Source organism: Macaca nemestrina, chromosome 9 (genome assembly GCF_043159975.1).
Source record: "Macaca nemestrina isolate mMacNem1 chromosome 9, mMacNem.hap1, whole genome shotgun sequence".
NCBI lineage: Eukaryota > Metazoa > Chordata > Mammalia > Primates > Cercopithecidae > Macaca > Macaca nemestrina.
In genome coordinates, this window is record NC_092133.1 from 116,028,455 (window position 1) to 116,044,935 (window position 16,481).

At 40.2% G+C, this 16,481-nt stretch overlaps 1 pseudogene; it reads right to left on the reverse strand.

Annotated features, from left to right (window-relative positions):
* Positions 1 to 13,993: 13,993 nt before the first annotated feature.
* Positions 13,994 to 14,928, reverse strand: LOC105479983 (proteasome subunit alpha type-6 pseudogene; annotated as a pseudogene).
* Between the last annotated feature and the right edge of the window lie 1,553 nt (positions 14,929 to 16,481).

Here is a 16,481-nt window from a genome sequence, read left to right on the forward strand (position 1 = left end):
GCACATTTACCACCCATTATGAGTTCGAGGATATTCCTGAGAACTTTTAGATAGCCAAGCTGAGCAAAATATTTTTATAAAGTATACTTCTTTTAGCCGCATATTCCCTAAAGATCACTTCCCTTTAACAATTTATTTTTTTCCATCAATAACTTTATACTGCTGAAAATAATACTTTTGGAGCTCAGCCCTTACAAAGTAGGCTGGGAAGAGGCACTTCTTATATACAAAAATTACTCAGTGAATATGTTTTTTCTCTGTAGCTCTGTATTTCACGAATCTAAATTTTAACTCACCTTCCCACCAAAACTCTTCCACTTCCTGTATTCTCAAACTTTGCTAAAGGCTCCATTGTCGCTCCAATGTGTCCAGCTAGAAGACTCACAGTCTAACCTAACCACTACCTATCCTTCACCTTGGTTGCAAAATTCTGAGATGACCTCCAGGACACGCAAGGAATGCAAGTGGCCTCTAGGAGCTGAGACCCCCCCTTATCCTCCCACCTGCTGGCATTCAGCAAGAATGCTGGGATCTCAGTCCCGCAGCTGCAAGAAACCGAATTCTGCCAAGGTCCACATGAGCTTGGAGGAAGACCCTGAGCTCCAAATGAGATGAGCAGTAAGCCCTGCTCATACCTTGACTTAAGCTTTGTGAGACCCTGAGCAGGGAACTCAGTCATGCCATGCCTGGACTTCTGACCTGCAGAAATGTGAGCTAAAAATGAATGTTGTTCTGAACTGATAAGTTTGTGGTCACATGTTACACAGCAGTAGAAAAGCAGTACACTCACTCACTTCTAGCATTCAGCCACCAGCTCCTATGAGAAGTCTTTTAGCTCCATCCTCTCCTCTCCACTTTCTCTGCGGCTGCCTTTGTGCAAAAGTTCATCATTTCTTTCCTCAACCAGTGCAGTGAGCTTAATGTTCCTTTTGAGCACCTCACACTTCTGTTCATCCTTAACACCACCACTAATAATCTCACCTTCCGCCTTCTCCTTGCTGTCTTACCATTTGGGACCTGTCTCTGTGTCTTTGCCTGTTTGCATTATGAACAGTTTTCCATTTTTGTAGCAAAGAAGCAGCTAACAAGGATCAATAGAGCAAGTATGCACACTTCATTTATGGAAGAACCATTTATTGAGTGCCTGCTATACATCAGCCTGTGCCTGGGGTGGGGATTAGTGAGCTGACTAGCAGACAGTTCCTGATTCAAGGTGCTCATGTTGTAAAGGGAGAAATAGGCACCCAGACTGGGAATAATGAGATTGGGTGGTAAGAGCACTAGTGGAGATATGTATGTAGAAGCTCCAAAGAGGATCTAACCCACTGAACAAAGGGATAAGAGGTGGGAGAGAAGAGGGGTTGGGAGGGTAGAAAATTAAGGATTGCTGTAAGAGGGGAGATGTGAGCTGAATGTCAGTGAATAAATAGGAGTTTACCAAGCAAAGGGAGAATGGGGGTGAAAGGCAGGAACCAGGGGGTACTTCGTGCAGTGGCATGAGCAAAGTCATGGAAGTGAGACGCACTTAGTGTAGTAAAATGCAGGCATTTCAGATTATCAAAGTCTGGAGCTAAAGTCAGGGATTAGTAAGAAGAAAGATGAGATTGGGCTGGATGCAGTGACTCAATCCTGCAATCCCAGCACTTTGGGAGGTGGAGACAGCAGGATTGCTTAAGACTAGGAGTTTGAGATGAACCTGGGCAATGTAGTGAGACCCTATCTCTACCAAATAATAATAAAAACAGTAATAAATTAGCCAGGTGGTTCTCGCTTGTGGTTACAGCTACTTGGGAGGCTGAGGTGGGAGGACTGCTTGAGCCTAGGAGGATGAGGCTGCAGTATGTCATGATTGCACCACTACACTTCAGCCTGAGCAACAGCATGAGCAACTGTCTCAAACAAACAAACAAACAAACAAACCAAAAGGAGATTGGAGAGACAAGAGCCAAGATCAGAAGGGTCTGCCATATACAGAGTGTTCAAAACTTTAACATGTGCCTCACTGAGGTATGTATGGCAAAGTCAAATTTCTAGGAAAGCTGGAGATCATGATTTGGTAAGACTGGTGTAAGGTTCAGAAATCAGCTTAGTCACAAACTCTTAGGTGAGCCTAATGCAGATGTTCTCTGGTTGATACTTTGAGAAACACTGTAGTTAGCAATGGGAAGACAATGAAGGAATCTGAATGTAGTGGGAAGTGGTGGGATTGTTTTTTGCTATGTTTACGTATTATGCCTTCTGGAGGATTATAAGGGGCTTGATTTGAAAAGGAGGAGAAAGACATAATCCACGGGGAAAGGAACAATGATTCAAACTAGTGCTGGAGATGGACAGGAGAAGTCAGAGTCTGGAACTCTTTGGTAGGCAAAATCTGTGGGATGTATGCTTGATTAGAGAGATGAAAAGAGGGAAGAGACAAGTCTCTAATGTGAATGAGTGGATGCTGTTGCCCATTGAACAAGAAAATATAAAAGGAAGATCTGGTGGAGGTGGAAGGATTATTAGCTCAGTTGTAGACATACTGAACATGAAATGCATATAGAATGGCAGTGTGATGTCCAGGAGGCAGTTGGATGCATAAGCCTGAAGCTTAGGGGAAGATCTGGCATGGGTATCCAGATTCTGAAGTCCATGGAACACCAGTTCTTGTGGAGGCATGACAGTGGTTGAGGTCATGCATAGAGAGAGTATAAGAGGAAAGGAACAACATGCTAAAGACAGGATCCCAGGTAGCACCAACTTTTACGAGATACCCAGAGGAGAAGAGATAAAAGGAGGCAGTCAAGGAAAAGCTAGAAGGGTGAAGAGAAAGGGAGTGAACCACAGAGGCCACAGGAATAGAAGACATCGAGAAAAAAGGAATGACTGATGATGTCAAGTACAACAGAGAACTTAAGGAAAGTAAGGATGAATAGTGTCCCTTGGATTCAGCATGGGTGCCCCTTGGCAACTCTAATGAGGACACTTTCAGATAAATGGTGAAGGGAGAAGTCAGACTAAAGTGCATTGGGAGGTGGGGCAATGAAAACAGTAAATGTACACCACTTGCCACAAGGTTTGAACAAAAATGGCAGTAGACAGAGGTTGGACATACACCAGGGAAGCTGTGTGTCAGGGGTAGGGATGTATAGCAGATTTGAACATATTTACAGATTGAAGGCAAGGAGAGTATAGACAGCGAGAGGCTGAGGATACAGGCGATAATGGAGTGTTTTAAGGAGAGGGAGACTGTGAGGAAGGTGGAAGGTTGAGGGCACAGGAGAGCCACCTCCGCATCTGAGGGTGGACGAGGGGAAGGAGGGGATTGATGAGCGCATTCAAGTGACCTTAATTTTCTTCATAAATTAGAAGGCAGAATTTTCTGCTCAAACTGAGTTCTCAGAGTTCGTTTAGTGGTTTAAAAATATCCTCATCCTCACTGCCTAGAATAGCAGGATCTTTTGTGTCTGGATAGCCAGGGCAGAACTGGCTTGAGGTGGGGCTTGATGTCAGGACTCCAGCAACATCATGAAGACCTGGTTCTCTCTGCATCGAGGGGCAGGGCTGGGCTCAGCTCACCAGGTTTTCTGCCACCTGCTGGCTTCATTCTCAGACAGGTTCTCTTTTTGGCGTTACAAGTCAGCTGTATTAGGAACTGACTCCAAGACAACTGGAAGAACAGGAGTCTTCTGGGAGCTTCCGACAATGTCCTGACATTCACTCTAATTACACAAGCATATGTCCTGTGCTGCACGCTGACTGGGGGCACCTGAAATTAGGGAAGGGAGCAGTTCTTTATGGTAGTAGCCTCAGAATTACTTGGAAAGCCTGCTAAAACACAGATCCTGAGCTCACTCCAGAGTGTCTGGCTCAGTAGATCTGGGATGAGGCCTGAGAACTTGCATCTCTAATAAGTTCCCAGTTGAGGCTGAGGCTTGTAGTTCTGGGAGCTCACTGTGGGAATCACTTATCTAGAGGAGGTTGGGGTACAGCTACCCAAGAAAGGGAAATGCCTGCTACATCTAGTCTCTGCTCTCTAGAGCCCATCTCTGGGTATATATTTGGCTCGTCCTATGAAAGGAGACTGTGGAAGCAACCGTTCTTCCACACAGAATGAAAGGCCTGCTGAAGAAGTTAGAAATAAGTCAATGAACATTGTGGTTGTTCCTCAAAGAACTAAAAGTAGAACTACCATTTCTAGCAATCCTATGACTAGATAGCTACCCAGAGAAAAAGAAATCATTATATGAAAAAGATACTTGCACATTCATATTTATAACAGCACAATTCGCAATTGCAAAAATATGGAACCAGCCTAAATACCTATCAATCAACGAGTGGATAAAAGAAATGGTGACTCACACCTGTAATCCCAGCATTTTGGGAGGCTGAGGCAGGTGGATCACCTGAGGTCAGGAGTTCGAGACCAGCCTGACTGAGATGGAAAAACTCTGTCTCTACTAAAAATACAAAAATTAGCTGGGCATGGTGGTGAGTGCCTGTAGTCCCAGCTACTTGGGAGGCTGACGCAGGAGAATCACTTAAACCCGGGAGACAGAGGTTTCAGTGAGCCGAGATTGTGCCACTGCACTCCAGCCTGGGTGACAGAATGAGACTCCATCTCAAAAAAAAAAAAAGAAAGAAAGAAACTGGGATATCAATCAATCAATCAATCTATATCTATATATCTATATCTACATATATATATATATGATGGAATACTACTCAGCCATAAAACGATTGAATTAATTACATTTGCAGCAACCTAGATGGAATTGGAGACTATTATTCTAAGTAAAGTACTTAGAATTGAAAACCAAACATGGTATGTTCTCACTCATAAGTGGGAGCTAAGCTATGAGCATGCAAAGGCATAAGAATGATACAATGGGCCGGGCGCGGTGGCTCAAGCCTGTAATCCCAGCACTTTGGGAGGCCGAGACGGGCGGATCACGAGGTCAGGAGATCGAGACCATCCTGGCTAACACGGTGAAACCCCGTCTCTACTAAAAATACAAAAAAAAAAAACCAAAAAAAAAAAAAAAAAACTAGCCGGGCGAGGTGGCGGGCGCCTGTAGTCCCAGCTACTCCGGAGGCTGAGGCAGGAGAATGGCGTAAACCCGGGAGGCGGAGCTTGCAGTGAGCTGAGATCCGGCCACTGCACTCCAGCCCGGGCTACAGAGCAAGACTCCGTCTCAAAAAAAAAAAAAAAAAAAAAAAAAGAATGATACAATGGACTTTGGGAACTCAGGGAAAAGGGTGGGAAGGGGGTGAGGGATAAAAGACTACAAACTGGGTTCAGTGTAAAGTCCTCGGGTGATGGGTGCACCAAAATCTCACAAATCGCCACTAAAGAACTTACTCATGTAACCAAACACGACCTGTTCCCCCAAAACCTATGGAAATAAAAAAATTAAATATTAAAAAAAAAGTCAATGAGAAGTGCCAAAGCACAAAGCACAGCTCCCTGACTCAAATGACATGACAGTGGCTTTCTTCACAGCTGTAGTTTTTGAAGATTTCTTCCAAGCTGCTTGCGGGCAGCACAAGGAAAAAAAGATTCTTGTTGTTGAAATCCAGATGTGTGGATTTCTGCCCTTTAAGTCAGGTTGAAAAGTCTCCTGTTTAGATTACAAATGTTGACATTCCTAATACATGATATATACTACTCGTGTCTTCTTATATTTCACCAACCTCGTATTTTAAGTTAATGTAACAGTCTAAAATAAAATATATTGGTTGGCTGAATGACTTCCAGAAGTTTATGTCTTATCTATGTGCATTTTCAAGCCCTCCTTTCTACATACACACACACACACACACACACACACACACACACACACACCCCGTAGATGAAATAATACAAATTTAACTCTATATTTTCTTTTTTTTTTTTTTTGAGACGGAGTCTCGCTCTGTCACCCAGGCTGGAGTGCAGTGGCCGGATCTCAGCTCACCGCAAGCTCCACCTCTCGGGTTTACGCCATTCTCCTGCCTCAGCCTCCCGAGTAGCTGGGACTATAGGCGCCTGCCACCTCGCCCGGCTCATTTTTTGTATTTTTTAGTAGAGACGGGGTTTCACCATGTTAGCCAGGATGGTCTCGATCTCCTGACCTCGTGATCCGCCCGTCTGGGGGCGGGATTACAGGCTTGAGCCACCGCGCCCGGCTAACTCTATATTTTCTACTCATATTTAAATAGATTTTCATCCATCCTCATAATATTATTTAATCCCTAATTTTCAAATAAAATCCAAGTTACCGTCATCTCCATAGTGAAATCATCACCATTGGCTGCTAAATGAAGGGAAAGGCAGTTCCCAGTGGACCAGTAGCCAGAGACACTTCTGTAGGGCTGGGTCCATTTCTGACTAAGACAGAGTTCTCTCGTCAGGCATGCAGCAGGAGCATGAAGGCATGAATAGAAGGGGAGCTGGGCATGCACAGGAATTAGGTATAAGCCTTTCAAAAATTAAGCTCAGACAGAAGTTGAAGATATGGGAGAGAAAGAGTCGATATTAAAGAGAGACACTGGTAAGGTGAAAACTAATTAAATAATTAATTCTTGAGGAATACTTTTCTGATAACCATTCCATGCGCAAGACCTGAGTTTGACTGTTGATTCTAGTAATGAGTACAAATCTGGACATGGAACCTGTGGTTTAATTTTGATTATTTTGATGGTGGAGGTCCAGCTCCTTGTGGACATCTGGGATGTTTACATGCCCTAGATTTTCTTTTTTTTTTTTTTTTTTTTTTTTTTTGAGACGGAGTCTCGCTCTGTCACCCAGGCTGGAGTGCAGTGGCTGGATCTCAGCTCACCGCAAGCTCCGCCTCCCGGGTTTACGCCATTCTCCTGCCTCAGCCTCCCGAGTAGCTGGGACTACAGGCGCCTGCCACCTCGCCCGGCTAAGTTTTTTGTATTTTTAGTAGAGACGGGGTTTCACTGTGTTAGCCAGGATGGTCTCGATCTCCTGACCTCGTGATCCGCCCGTCTCGGCCTCCCAAAGTGCTGGGATTACAGGCTTGAGCCACCGCGCCCGGCTAGATTTTCAAATCAAAAGTCAAGTGCCTGGAACAATGTAGTTCCCAATTAGTTTTCTGATTGGCTCCTTCTGCCCTTAGATGTGGGGCCCTGGTCCCTTTACTGATCCTGTTAATTTTTCATTTTTATGTTGAGCATAAATCTGAAGGCTCTTTTCCATTTTCTGCCAATAAACTTTAGGCATAGCCACCCCAGTCCACCTGAATAGATGCTCATAACATTTTATTTTAAGGAGTAGGGTTTGGATTCCTTCCATTGGGGTTTTTATAATCTACTCCCATCAGGTTTTTAGTTCTACATAACAACCACTTCTCCATCCCAGTTAAGTCACTTCACAGAGATCTTTGTGTAATAACATGGCACATGATCCAGATGTGCAGAGTAAGGGAAGGCTTCCTGGAAGAAGGTAGTCTGACTCAAGTCAGCAGAGGTAACCAGAGGGGAGGGACAACTTGTTGAAAGTTCAGCAGCGAGAAGCTGGACTTCTCACAGCATGACTGGATCACAGATTTTACAGGATTTTGTGTTTTGCAGCACAAGATGAAACCAAAGAAATAAGCAAGGGTCATATGCTGGGCTTCATAAACTCAATGGAGATTAACATGCTCTTTATATATGAAGAGAAAAGAAGTAATGCTGATGAGGAATGATGGTGGCCTAAACTAGGGCGGTGGCCATGGAAATGGAGAAAAGTCAATAGATACTGGAGAATCTTGGCTAGAATCAACAGATCATGGTGTTTTGGAGGTGTAGGTGGTTGGGGAGAAGGTATTACCATGGGTGCCTGGATGATAGTGAAACAGGTTAAAGTGGGTAGGGAGAGAGGAGTTCAAGTTTAAATATGGTTAAGTTTGAGGGGTCTGTGTAGGAACCCGGTGACACTTGGATATATGGATCTGAAGCTCTGGAGAAATAACAAGATCTACAGCTCTTTGGAGTTGTACCTGTGAGAATTATCACCATGAAAATGGAAATCTAAGGATAGAGAATCACCAGAAAATGTGTAGAATGAGAAGAAAGGTAAGCCCCGGATGCACTTCAGAGAGTTGCCTGAATTTAAGGGGCAGACAAAAGAGAAAGAGTGTCAAAGGAGACACGGGGAGATCAGCAACAAGCATAGGAGAACCAGGAGAGTACAGCATCATTCAAGCTCCTGAAATGAATGTTTAAAGGATGAGGTGGCCAACAATGCCAAATGCTGGTAAAAGGTCAAATTTTAAAACCAGTTATTGCATCTGGCAGCAAGAAGCTTGTTAGTGATCTTGAGAGGTTAAATGAGGTGCTGAGCAAAAAATATAAGATTATAGACGGTTAAGAAGTGAGTGGAAGGGCCGGGCGCAGTGGCTCACGCCTGTAATTCCGGCACTTTGGGAGGCTGAGGTGGGTGCAACACGAGGTCAGGAGATCGAGACCATCCTGGCTAACGTGGTGAAACCCCTTCTCTACTAAAAATGCAAAAAAATTAGCTAGGCATGGTGGTGGGTGCCTGTAGTCCCAGCTACTAGGGAGGCTGAGGCAGAAGAATGGCGTGAACCCAGGAGGCAGAGCTTGCAGTGAGCCAAGGTCATACCACTGCACTCCAACCTGGGTGACAGACTGAGACTCTGTCCAAAAAAAAAAAGTGAGTGAAAGCTGAGAAGGCAGAAGCTGTAAGCATAAAACCTTTTAGGAATTAGGTATAAGCCTTTCAAAAATTAAGCTCAGACAGAAGTTGAAGATATGGGAGAGAAAGAGTCGATATTAAAGAGAGACACTGGTAAGGTGAAAACTAATTAAATAATTAATTCTTGAGGAATACTTTTCTGATAAAAGGCATTTGAGCCAAGCCATGAAGGAAGTGAGGGAGTGAGCCATGTGGACATTGAGGGTAAAGTGTGTCAAGCAGAGAAAACAGCAAGTACAAAGGCCCTGAGCATACATCATTGATCAAGAAATAGCAAGAAGACCAACATAGCTAGAATAAGTATGAATGCTATGGTTTGAATATTTGTAGCCTCCAAAACTCCTGTTGATTCTTAATCCCCAATGTTGCATTATGGAGAGGTGGAACCTTTAAGAGGTGGGGCCTTCGAAAGGCCGACCCTTCATGCATGGATTAATTGATTTGTTAATTAATAAATTAATGGGTTAATGGATTAATGGGTTATCATGAAAACCAGATAAGAAGGGGAACATATAATTCCCTGTGCCACCTCAGGACTCTGCAGAGAGTCCCCATGAGAACGAAGGCTTTCACCAGATATATCTCCTCAACCTTGGACTTCCCAGCCTCCAGAACTGTAAAAAACAAATTTTATTTCTTATAAATGACCTAGTTTCAGGTATTCTGTTATAAGCAACAGAAAATGGCCTAAGACAATGAACAATATGAAAGTGGTAAACAATGAGATCAGAGAGGTAGTGGGAGGCAGATTTTGGAAGGCCTCTTAGATGGCAAGGGCTCCGGATTTTGCTCTGAGTGAGATGGGAAACCATTGGAAGGTTTAGCAAAAAAGTGATTTGGGAGTAAAGACATCTCTTCTAAAATGGCAGGGAGAAGATAAAGAATTTTTAAGCTAGAGAAAGGAGATTCCCATTCGATTTCTTCTGAGGTAGGGAGGTCAACTACCAAGAGAGACATGAAGAAAGGCATGGTTAAAGTTTGCATAGAGTAAACAAGTGTTAAAAATAACATTGAGAGCATTTCTGGAATAGTAGAATAAGGACCTCCAAAATCCACAGTGAGACACTGGCAAAAGTGGTTAAAATCAACTTTATTACAACTTTACGACTTGCAAGAATCTAAAGACTATTTATTCAGAAAAACCAACTGATTCTAGGTAAAGCAGCAAGGTTTGTGATTCGCAGTATTTCCATTGTTCTCTCCCACCTCTGAGGTAACAACTCCATCATTAATTATGTGGGAACTTGAAAACCAACAGCCCCACAATTGCACTGAAAACCAGCAGCCTAGAAGCCACAGGAAGCGGCAAAATGGGACGAGAGCCCTCCCAAAGGTCCATCCCAAGGTAATTGCCACTATTTGACCTGCCTGGCAGCTTCCCGAACAGTTTCAATAGTGGATCTTGTCTTTATTTAACCTATTCAGAACTGACTTAATATGAATGGCTGTATTCCCATGTCATAGTAGAACAATCAGTGGCAATTGTTCAGCACTACAGTTGTCTGAGGCAGCAATACCATTTGGGACTAATAAGAGGCTGACCTGAAAACATAAAAGGAAAAACGGGAAAATCAGATGTTCACATGGGCTTTCAGGAGCTCTGACATTCTCAGAAATCTAGAATGCCATGTTCATATGCAGAGCTGTGCACATGCTCAGGAAAGACCTGAGAAGAGGTGACCTAATCTCTCACTTCCAGCTGAACTTAAAGCTCTGCACAAGTAGAAAGCCAAGGCTAAGTTGGAGTTAAAACTTGCCTGACAGAGTATTGAAGGCATAACTCAATGCACCAAAAAACAATGACAACAATAATAACAAAAACAAACAAACAACCCCCCTCCAAAAAAAAATCTCCATAAGGGGTAGGAAGCTTATTGGTTCAAGACATTTAAGGAATCTCTGCCCAATCTTTAGCTGACCACTAAACTAACTGAGCAAAGACTTCAGTTGCTAAGGACAAGAAAGATACAAATTCTACAAAATTAGTCCAGGAGAATCATTAAACAAGTAAGCAGCAATAACACAATGAACTTCAACAACACCAGAAACTGGGGAGGTGGCAGGTCATCTGATTTTCTGAGTTTCCACATCATATTATTTTAAATATCCAGCTGTCATGAACAAATTGAGATATGGAAAGAAACAGGAAAATATGTCCCCCTCTACACACACACAAAGCAAATAATAGAAACTGTCCCTAAGAAAGCCTAGACATTAGATTTACTACATAAAAACTTTAAGTCGATTATTATAAATAAGTTCAAAGAACTAAATGATACTATATCTAAAGAAGTAAAGTATGAAAACAACATCTTATGAAGTAGAGAGTATCAATAAAGACACAGAAATTATAGGGAATAACCCAATAGAAATTCAAAAAGTATCAACATGTACAATAACTGAAATGAAAAATGTATTACAGGATCTCAACAGCAGGTTTGAACTATCAAAAGAAGGAATAGGCAAACTTTAAGGTTAGTTGAGATTTTCCAGTTTGAGGGCTAGATTTTTTAAAAAGAATGAAGAAAAAGGAACAGGGCTTCAGATACCTGTGGAATATTAACACATGTATAACGAAAGTCTGTTAATGAGAGGAGAAATAGAAAGGAGCGGAACAAAGTTCCAAATTTGATTAAAAAAAAAACATTAATGTGCACATCTAAAAAGCTCAACAAACTCCAAGTAGGATAAGCTCAGAGATCCACAGCTAGACAAATTATAATCAAGCTGTTAAATTAAAAAGAGAATCTGGAAAGCTAGAAGAGGCAAAGAACTCATTACATAAAGAAGAAGCCTCAATAAGATTCGCAGCTCACTTAGAAATCATGGAGGCCAGAGAGCAGCAGGGTAACTTAGTCAACATGCTCAAAGAAAAAGAATGTTAACCAAGAATTCCATATATATTAAAATTCTACTTCAGAAAAAAGGAATAAACCAAGATATTCCTTGATAAACAAAACTGGAGATAATTTTATATGAACAGAACTGCGCTACAAGAAAAAGAAAAGGAAATCCTTCAGAATGAAATTAAACTACACTAAAGAGTAACTTGAATCTACGTGAAAAAATAAAGGAGCACTGATAAAAGTAATTGCAGAAGGAAATATAAAAGATGCTATGTATATTTTTGTTTGTAACTCTTTTCTTCTCCTATCTAATTTAAAAGAAAGTTGTGGAGACTTCTGTTTCTTGAAACATGGAGATGTACTTTATCCTGTTCCTCTAAGTTCAACTAAAAACCTTAGATGTTATATACATAACAACCATTAAAAGACTCTAAAAGTCAGAAAGAAGACAGACTGGCAAGGGACCTTGGGACTTGAGAAATGACACAGTGGTGAGAGCCCTGGATTTGTTTTTATTATTATTTTTGTCTCATATATCCCAGACTTGTAACTGAAGAAGTTAGCAACCCAGCAACACTAATGGGTGCAGACAAAACAAACAAACAAAAAACCCTTAACAAAAGCCTGCTCTCACTTGCCAAAAGAACAGAATAGGGGCAGCCTAGCAAGACAAAAAAATGTCAAGACAATAATTGCTTTACTCCAGCCAAAAATCCTAGAAAAAAACTGTAACTCCACTCCCATTCATGCTAACACAGTCCAAGAGGAGAATCTAGACTTATAACCCTCCTGAGACTAAAGTGAAGTATCCCACACCCATGCTGGGAAGGTATCAAAGAAGGCCAACGAAGGATCCAGGACTCTCATTCCAACTCCCCAGTGATGAGTCTCTAGTGATATCAGTGGGGATCATGAGGGAAGCCTACACTTTCACTCCCATGGCAGATACCCCTTCTCCTCCCTGCTCAGGGACCTAGTGGAAAGTCAGGAGACTTTCATCATTGCCAAGGAGTAAGGCTGTGCCACCTTCATCCCCTGTTGGAGTGATGTCAGAGAAAGCCAGGTAACATAGAAGTTTTAAAAAATAGATCCAGAGTCTTATAAAATAATATAAAATGCCCATGTTTTAATTTTAAAAAATCATTTATCATACCAAGAAACAGTAGTCTCAAACTGAATGGAAACGTATGATCAATGAGTAACAACACCAAGATGACAGAGATGTTAGAATTAACTGTCAGGAATTTTAAAGCAACCATAATTTTTAAAAGCTTCAATAGCAAATACAAATATTCTGGAAACAAATGAAAAAAAAAAAACAAGTCTCAAAAAGGAAATAGAAGACCTTGGTAAACTGCTAGAGCATATAATGAAGAACCTAAAGGAAATTTTAGAAGTGAAAAATGCAATAACCCAGGTAGAAAGCTAAGTTGATGGGCTCTATTGCAGAATGGAGAGACAGAGAATAGAATCAGTAAACTAGAGAATAGAACAATAAAAATGAAGTAATCTAGACTACAGAGATAAAGTAGAGTTAAAAAAAAAAAAAAAAGACCTTTCAGGGACCTGTGTGATAACAAAAGAGTTAACATATATTTCATCAGAGTCCCAAAGGAGGAGAGAAAAAAAGTGGAGTTGAAAAACATACTCAAAGATAAAATGCCTGAAAACTTCCTAAATATGGCAAGAGAAGTAATTCAAAAGCTAAGCAAATGACAAACAGAATAAACCCAAAGAAATTCATGCCAATACACATCAAAATTAAAGTTCTGAAAATGAAAAGGCAAAGAAAAAAAAATCCTGGAAGCAGCCAGAGACAAACAAAACCTTGCTTACAGGGAACAAACAAAGCAATAATGGTTTTCTCATCAAAACTGTCAGGCCAAAACTGACAAAATATTTTCCAAGTAATAAAAAAAAAAGTACTGTCAATCCAAATATTATACCCAGTAAAAATATCCAGGAATAAAGGGGAAATCAAGACATTCTGAAATGATGGAAAGCTAAGAGAAATCACCGTCAGACTTACTCTAAAAAAATGGCTGAAGGAAGTTCTCTGAACAGAAAAAAAAAAAAAAAAGGAGGAAACTTGGAACTTTAAAAGGAAAGAGAGGCCACAGTAAGCAAAAATATGAGTAAATAAATAGACTTTCCTTATCCTTTTGAATTTTCAAAATTATGTTTGGTGACTAAAACAAAAAATATCTTTGGAATGGGTAAAAAGTGATAGCATTTACTGAATTGTAATTACTATTAAAATTCAAAAAACTGAACACATTCTTTTAACCATAAGCCAGTCTTAGTTAAATCAGGACTGCCCAACAAAAATATTTTGTAAGTCATTCATGATCTGAATTCTGGCATAGGATATCTATTAAATTATGGTATGCATGAAACAGTCATGAGACATTTCTGTTTTGAAATAAATAAGGCAGTAGCTAATTATTATTATGATTATTTTTAATTTTCCAAAAGCGTTGTTTTTATTTATATAGAGTCCTAACCACTTCAGTGGCAGGAGGAGTGGGAGAGGTCCCTTTTTCAATCCAGGGACCTCCGTAATGTTGGTTTGTTGTTACCAAACACACAGGTAAGTGGCATCACGGATCTGGTAAACTAACGACAATGTTTAGTCTCTCTCTGCTAGGGCAACAAGGTGAGCATCAATCTCTGCTTCTGTAAGAATCCTGAATTTAGGATTTTCAACTGTCACTGCTCCAACTTCTATTTCTGAAGGTTTGAAATCAATTGATAGAACAGTAGACAGGCATGTAATTGCAGTTTCCACTGTCTGTTCAAATGTCCAATCACATTTCTTCTTCACTTTTTTTTCAAGGAAGCTGGTTGACTCAGTTTGTTTAACTCCTGCTGCAGTAGCTTTAAACCCACAGTAGTAACCTGCAGGATCACACTTATATACTTGAGGGCCTTGATCTTCATCTATACCAATTAAAATCATACAACAACCAAGAGGCCTCATTTCAGCATTCTGTGTGCAGACCTGAGAAATATCGGCAATTCTTTTACACAGCATGTCCACAGGAATCTCATAGCCATACTTGTATTTCCAGTTAGCTGCCTCATAGCGTGCCCTCTGTACCTGGGATCTGCTGTCGGCTGTCATTCCGGTCATCACACAACCAATGTTTTCAAGTATCTTGAATAAGTGAGTCACTGTGCTGGAATCCAATAATTTGTCAGGTACTTTCTTCTGTGTGACAATTACTGCACAGTCTTTCCCTCTGACAGCTACTGATGTAAGGCCACCCTGGTTAATAGCCTTAAAAGCATATTCTACTTAGTAGAGCCGACCCTCGGGTGAAAAAATAGTAATGTGGCGGTCAAAACCGGCGCTGGAACCACGGGACATGTTGGTAGAAGCACTACTTCAAACACAATCCCCAATTATTACTCAGTAGCTTTTCTGAGGTAAGCTATCAGGTCTGCCCTTTCTACTTCATCTTAATGCCAGCAAAGATCATTTTAGTAAAGTTCAACTGTTCACAGAGATCTTAAAACCTATTGGAGATTGGTTTTATATTTATATGTATCTAACTGGTTATAGGAACACATTTAAATACCGGAGAAATTCCTTCAATGTCTTATAACAAAGCAAGATTCACCTGTGTTTTGTGTTCATTTGCCTCTCTTAAAGGCAAGGGCTGAAAATAAGGTAGCAATATCAACTTTATATTTTTGGCCTTATGCCAATCTAATTAGAATTTCATGTATCTAAAATGGTTCCTTTTACTTATTGAAAGGCATTTCAGTGTGGTTTATGTGTAATATCGAAGATTATTTAACACTTCAAAAAATTATAACACTCTCTGACGTGGTCCTAAATGTATATAGAAAAAATATTTTTAAGATAATGAAATTATCTGAAAGGTAAAGGGGTTAAAAGAAAGGTAAAAATTTCTATACTTCACTAAAACTGACAAATTTCATTAAAATTGGTAAATTGATGACACTCGTAGACTGTGAGAAGTTATGTATAAGTTCTGTAACATACACAGCAACTGCTGAAACTACTATGCAAAGAAATATACTCAAAAACCTCATAAATAAAATGGAATTCTAAAACATATTTAAGTAACTCATAGGAAGTGAGATAAAGAAGACAGAGAAATAAAAAACATTAAAAATAAAATCATAGACTTACGTCTACGAACATATCAATAATTATGTTACGTGAAAATGATCTAAATGCACCAATCAAAAGATAGGTTAACAGAGATGATTGAAAAATATGATCTAACAATATGCTGTCTACAAACAACTTACTTCAATATTATGATACAGACACAGTGAAAGTGAAAGAGTAGAAAAATTATATTAAACATGTTTTAATTAAAGGACAGCAGAGTGGCTTAACAGCAGATCAAATGAACTTCAGAGCAAAAAAACATTATCAGGAAGAGAGACGGGAATGGTATAATGATGAAAGAATCAATCCACCAAGAAAATCTAGCAATTCTAAGTGTGCATGAAACAAAAAAATAGGATTCCAATTATATGAAACTAAAACAGATACAAAGAGAAGTAAACAATTCGACAATTATAGTTGAAACCTTCAAAACCTCTGTCTCAACAATTGATAGAACAAAACCTGTTTCAACAATTGATAGAACAACTAGACACAAGATATACCATTATGAAATTGAAAAACCACCAATCAACAAGATGGAATCCATATTTAGAGAATGCTCCACCCAATAACATCAGAATACACATTCTTTTTAAGCAGCTGTGGAATGTGCATGGCAAGATATATCACATGCTGGGCTATCAACAAAACAAAACACCTCAACGATGAATTCAACATTTCCAAAGCACAAGAATGATACCAAATCCTTGTTTTAGAATCCACGAGGCCTGGTCTCAGAAAAAGGCCATTGTGAATGTTAGAAAACAGAAGTTTTACTTTTACTTAGAAAATGAGTTATTAC